General features: G+C 39.2%; 1 pseudogene; it reads left to right on the top strand.

Moving 5' to 3' along the window:
- Positions 1-5,194: 5,194 nt before the first annotated feature.
- The window catches only part of LOC109116809, a 4,722-nt pseudogene continuing 3,090 nt past the window's right edge, over positions 5,195-6,826 (top strand).

Consider the following 6,826-nt stretch of genomic DNA (forward strand, 5'->3'; position numbering starts at 1 on the left):
TTTTAAAAAAAAAAATCGATTATTTTTTATTCGTTTTGTATTCGATTTAAGTTTTTTCAAATCTAGAAAAGTTATAACTGTTCAATTTTTATGTTAGATTTTAGTTCAATCACGATTGTATCTTATTCAATTCACCTATTTGGTTAATAATCAAAATATTCACTCCACAAAAACATTTCATCCTTTATGGAATCAAATAGAACTGACTATAACTTCTGTGGGTCCATCAGGAAATTACATGATGTGTTTAGAGGTCCAAAATGCTTAATCATTACCATCAATGGACTTTTTTATTTTATTTTTAAAACTAAATCAAATGTTATTTTCCATCGGCCTGAATGGACTTTTAGGCCCAAGGAAGGAAGTCTTCGTGTGCTTTAAGGAAAAGGACAGAAATTCTAGTGTTGTGCTTGTAGGTGCATGTACTTTGTGTTTCTTCACACCCAACCAAAAACAACTCCAATTAATCACGTATTTTACCTTTGACGAAATGTGGAAATAACTAATCAAAAGGCTCTTGGCATGGAAGTGTAAAAACAGTGTGTTGATGTCAATTTCAGTAGAGACTTTGAAGTTTCCGGGACAAAATCTTTAAGTTGGTCCAAAAATTCTAATTTTATCAACCTTTTTAGGTAAGAAAATTAGCTTACTACTATTTTTTATTTTTTTTGTAAATATAGAGAGTTTAAAAGGTTAGATGGATTTGATATAATGGTTAATATCATTGATTCATTATATTCCTTTTTTAGTTTTCTCATTACTTTCTTCGTCATGGTGTCGAATATGGTGGTCATTTCGAGTTTCGATTCGATTATTTCATTTATTGAAGAAATTATTATCATTCGATTTTTATATAAATATCGGTTTGTTTTGATCCGATTATTTTTCTGTTCGGATTTGGGTTTTTCTTGTAAAAAAATCATTTTTTTATAAAAAAAAAGATAGTTTTTTCGGTTATTTTTTAATCGATTCGGTATTGATTTTTTCGGATTAAAAAAAAATCATAACCATTCGATTTTTATATCAAATTCAGTTCAATTACAACTATGCGGTTATTCGGTTAATAACCAAGATGGTGACCCTAATGTTGAATATGTTAAAAGTATAATAAATGTCTAGCTCTAAACTTTTAGCCCTATCCTTTGACCCTACATTCCGTCGTCTATGCCCTTTTCATGATATGTCAAATTATTCGTAAAAGGGTATGATTTGGTAATAAAATCTGAATATAATTCTAATTAGTGTGTGTATATATATATATATAAGCTCTGCTAATTACCCACCATGCAATTTTGTATTGGAGAGTAATATTTATGGATGAGAATAAGTAGTGCAAAATCTACAGATTAATCGTTCGATTTGATAAAATTAAAACAGCTAAGGTGGCTTTCAATGAAGGTTCGTGCCACGTGGATGATGGCCAAGTATCAAAAATCGTATCGGCCTTTGCATTCCAAGGTAATTAGTAGCTTGAAAGGGCTATCAAATATCTCAAAGTATTAAGTGGAGAAGAATTGAAGGACCAAAGGGTTCAAACTTGATTTCTTCTTTGACCCAAATATGAACCTCTCCTTGAGAAGGCTATTGGGTAACTAAATCATACTGTCCTGTGATTGTTGAAATAAACTGCATAAATTTTTTTCCTCGTTTATATTATAAAACTTAACCCAAAATCGAAATGAATAGAGAAAAAGATTTCATACAGACGTTCCTCAATAAACTCAGGATTAAAGCGATATTGTTGTTTTGTTGTTATATAACTAATCTCATTGGTTCTTCCTTTCAAGGCAGAGATCGATTGGTATCATGGCAAATGCTCGACTCAGAAAATTCTTAAGAAGAAACCTAAGAAAGGTGCAAAGAAGAAAGCTAAGAAAGGTCCTCAAAGATCCGCACCTATCAGATTGTGGAGATTTACAATCTTCAATAAATTGTTCTAGATTGAACGTGATGTGTTGTTGCTCCAGTTTTCCTTTATTTTCTAAGAATTGCAAAAGCAATGATAGAACAATTACCCAACAAGTATATATCCAAAATAATTAATGGTATTAGCTATATAAAAAACTAATCATATATAATTATAATGTTTGGGTATACCTCTAATTTGATCAGTGACGGTAATATCTAGGATCCCGCATGAATCTCTCCAATTTCTTATAAACATCGACCACATATCAAATTCCTATAGATATAGAAAAATATGCAACAAAAAAAAGATAATAATATATATCAATTAGACAGGATAATATATAGTATATTTGTTAAAATTTCCATTTTGTTAGCAAATGTGTTTATGGCAGGTATTGGTTTTTTAATTAGTTTCTGAATCAACTAATTACGTTGATAGTATTGTCAGCGTCAAGCCCAAAATTAATTTGTCCTGGAGTGGCATTTAGATTGGAGGTAACCGTTTCAGGTTTCGGTTCGATTATTTCGATTATATAATACTAAAATCAGCTGGTTTTTTTATATCAATTTCGATTCCGTTCAAATTCGATTTTTTTTTTATTAAAAAAACTTATTTTTAAAAAAAAAAATCGATTATTTTTTATTCGTTTTGTATTCGATTTAAGTTTTTTCAAATCTAGAAAAGTTATAACTGTTCAATTTTTATGTTAGATTTTAGTTCAATCACGATTGTATCTTATTCAATTCACCTATTTGGTTAATAATCAAAATATTCACTCCACAAAAACATTTCATCCTTTATGGAATCAAATAGAACTGACTATAACTTCTGTGGGTCCATCAGGAAATTACATGATGTGTTTAGAGGTCCAAAATGCTTAATCATTACCATCAATGGACTTTTTTATTTTATTTTTAAAACTAAATCAAATGTTATTTTCCATCGGCCTGAATGGACTTTTAGGCCCAAGGAAGGAAGTCTTCGTGTGCTTTAAGGAAAAGGACAGAAATTCTAGTGTTGTGCTTGTAGGTGCATGTACTTTGTGTTTCTTCACACCCAACCAAAAACAACTCCAATTAATCACGTATTTTACCTTTGACGAAATGTGGAAATAACTAATCAAAAGGCTCTTGGCATGGAAGTGTAAAAACAGTGTGTTGATGTCAATTTCAGTAGAGACTTTGAAGTTTCCGGGACAAAATCTTTAAGTTGGTCCAAAAATTCTAATTTTATCAACCTTTTTAGGTAAGAAAATTAGCTTACTACTATTTTTTATTTTTTTTGTAAATATAGAGAGTTTAAAAGGTTAGATGGATTTGATATAATGGTTAATATCATTGATTCATTATATTCCTTTTTTAGTTTTCTCATTACTTTCTTCGTCATGGTGTCGAATATGGTGGTCATTTCGAGTTTCGATTCGATTATTTCATTTATTGAAGAAATTATTATCATTCGATTTTTATATAAATATCGGTTTGTTTTGATCCGATTATTTTTCTGTTCGGATTTGGGTTTTTCTTGTAAAAAAATCATTTTTTTATAAAAAAAAAGATAGTTTTTTCGGTTATTTTTTAATCGATTCGGTATTGATTTTTTCGGATTAAAAAAAAATCATAACCATTCGATTTTTATATCAAATTCAGTTCAATTACAACTATGCGGTTATTCGGTTAATAACCAAGATGGTGACCCTAATGTTGAATATGTTAAAAGTATAATAAATGTCTAGCTCTAAACTTTTAGCCCTATCCTTTGACCCTACATTCCGTCGTCTATGCCCTTTTCATGATATGTCAAATTATTCGTAAAAGGGTATGATTTGGTAATAAAATCTGAATATAATTCTAATTAGTGTGTGTATATATATATATATAAGCTCTGCTAATTACCCACCATGCAATTTTGTATTGGAGAGTAATATTTATGGATGAGAATAAGTAGTGCAAAATCTACAGATTAATCGTTCGATTTGATAAAATTAAAACAGCTAAGGTGGCTTTCAATGAAGGTTCGTGCCACGTGGATGATGGCCAAGTATCAAAAATCGTATCGGCCTTTGCATTCCAAGGTAATTAGTAGCTTGAAAGGGCTATCAAATATCTCAAAGTATTAAGTGGAGAAGAATTGAAGGACCAAAGGGTTCAAACTTGATTTCTTCTTTGACCCAAATATGAACCTCTCCTTGAGAAGGCTATTGGGTAACTAAATCATACTGTCCTGTGATTGTTGAAATAAACTGCATAAATTTTTTTCCTCGTTTATATTATAAAACTTAACCCAAAATCGAAATGAATAGAGAAAAACTGCAGGACCACTCACGGACGAACAACGGACGAGACGAACGCAAATATGGACGGGAAACGCTTATCGCACGTTCGAGAAGGCCAAGCTGGGTTCTGCTCGGGTCACCGACCACGGACGACGTCCGGACCTGTCCAAGTCGACCTCAAGGCCTTCCTCACTCACCCAAGGATCTGTCCAACTCATGTCCATGACCAGACCGCGGCCCAAGACTGCCATGGCCCGAGAATTGCCTAAGGAGCTCGGATGTGGTCCATGACCAGTTCATAGACGTGTCCAGCCCTTTCTTGTGGCTTTGTCTCGGCCCATGGCCCATTAGGAATAGGTCTGATCGAGTTATGTAAACTAGGGACTTATAGAACATTTCCATTTCGTTAATAAGGCAAGTAGGGATCATGGGAAGGATATGGGAAGTGGACAAATGTAAAGTTTCCATTTTCGGCCAACTTGCCCACCTAATAAAACTAGGGCTGGCCGAAACTTGGAGACTAAGTCTGCAAACCCCCAAATTCGATCCTAAGCTCCCGAAACCCGTTCTTACACCGCCGGCCGCTTCTTTTCACCGGAATCCTCCTTGGCTTACAAACCATCGTCGGATTCCGTCTTGTACCGCGCCGTACGGTCCCCTTTGTACTTTTTCCATTCATTAATAAACTAAGCCGTACCGTCGGTTTCCCCCACCTGTCCGGCCTTCTTCTCCCTCGGATCCAGACCTTTCTCTTCTCTCGGACCACCCACAAACACTCCCACAGGCTTAGCCGAGCCTCCTGAAGCCTCCTCACGTCCACAGCACGTTCGGAGCTTCCCTTGGACCCATTCCAAGGCTCGGTTGCCGCACGACCCTGTCTACTCCACTCACGGGCTCGTGACATTGTGGTATCAGAGCCTGGTTCGCTCACAAACGGACCAGGTCTCCATCGCTTCCGCTACACACTCACACAACCGAGAGAGACCGAGAAACTTCGGACGCACCGAGAGAAGATGTCGCACGCAGACGGGAATTCCCAGCACGAGGTGAACAACGAGACCGAGAACGCTCGGGGCAAAGGCACAGAACACAGGCCTTTAACCCGAACCATGGCCAAGGCAGCCGAAGTGAATTCCGAGACCGTGGACACTCGTCTGCGGGCCTTAGAGGAACCCGAGGGCGACCAAGACACACGGATGGATGAACTAGAGCAGGAGATCTCCGCTGTAGGCGAGTCCACCAAGCATGTCTTGGAACGGATCGAACAACAAGCACGAGCAGACCGAGAGGCTCACAACCGAGAGGTAAGTGACCTTCACCAAATAATTGACGAGTTGAAACGTGAGTGCAGGATGCATAGGAACGTGGCATAGCCAGCACCTGCCCACATCCCAGTCGAAGCAGCACGGGAGCCTATGGTCCGAGCACCGGAGCCAACACCCTACAACGGGACCCGTAGTTCGACGGCAGTTGAGTCCTACCTCTTCGGCCTTGAGCAGTACTTCGACCACACGGGAAATCCACAGTGACCAAGCCAAAGTCAAGGGAGCAGGTGTCTACCTCAAGGACTTGGCGCAACTGTGGTGGAGACGCACTCTCCTTGATCCGGAAAGACGGATCGAGACATGGGTCCAATTCAAGGACGCAATCCGACAACAATTTGTCCCCTCCAACGCAATGGATGAGACATGCACACGCTTCCGCCGCCTAAGGCAAACAGGGAGTATTTCTGACTATGTTAGAGATTTTTCTTCTTTGCTTTTGGAATTAGGTGATGTATCCGATAGGGATGCATTGTTTCACTTTAAAGATGGTTTGAAAGATTTTGCAAGGCTAGAAGTGAACCGGAGAGACGCACAGACCCTCAACGCAGCCATAGAAGTGGTCGAAGGGCTCACGGACTTCAGCAGCAATCGGCCGAACCATCCTCAAAGGCCAAGAGACAATCGGCCCCGGCCAACCTTCCAACCGCAAGGACAACCACGTCCGGAGAGGTCATTCAACCACCAAAGGAATGACCGCCCGAAGGGAAAGCCTAGGCCACCACCTAGCCCATGCTACCTTTGTAATGGCCCACATTGGGTTCGCGATTGCCCGAAGCAGAAACAAATCAACGCGATGGCCAAAGCCTTAGCGGACGCACCATCCAACACGTCCGAGAAGAACAAAGGCAAGGGCAAGATGCATCAGGAGGACCAGACCACTCTCGGGTCCCTCCATCACTTCGGGACGCTGTCCAAACCAATCCCCACCGAGGCCAAGAACCGAGGCCTCCTATATGCGGACATCGAGATCTACGGTAAGATCGTTCCCGCTATGTTCGATACTGGCGCTTCTCATAATTTCATGGATGCAGGTGAAGCTAAGAAACTGAAGCTCAAGGTCGAGGGAAGTGGAGGACAAGTGAAAGCGGTCAATTCCCCTGCCCAAGCTGCGTCCGGCATTGCCCGGGACGTACGCATCCAAATTGGGGATTGGCTAGGGAAAACCGATTTCACTATCCTCCCCATGGATGACTTTCGGGTCGTGATGGGACTTACGTTCTTCCGAAACCAAGACGGAAGGGTCTGGAACGGACGGACCAGAAGGCCGGAACGGACGGTCCGCCAGGTCCAGACTTGCGTGCTTTAATTAAAAAGAACCTT

The sequence above is a fragment of the Tarenaya hassleriana genome, unplaced genomic scaffold (genome assembly GCF_000463585.1).
Source record: "Tarenaya hassleriana unplaced genomic scaffold, ASM46358v1 Cleome26, whole genome shotgun sequence".
NCBI classification, from domain to species: Eukaryota; Viridiplantae; Streptophyta; class Magnoliopsida; order Brassicales; family Cleomaceae; genus Tarenaya; species Tarenaya hassleriana.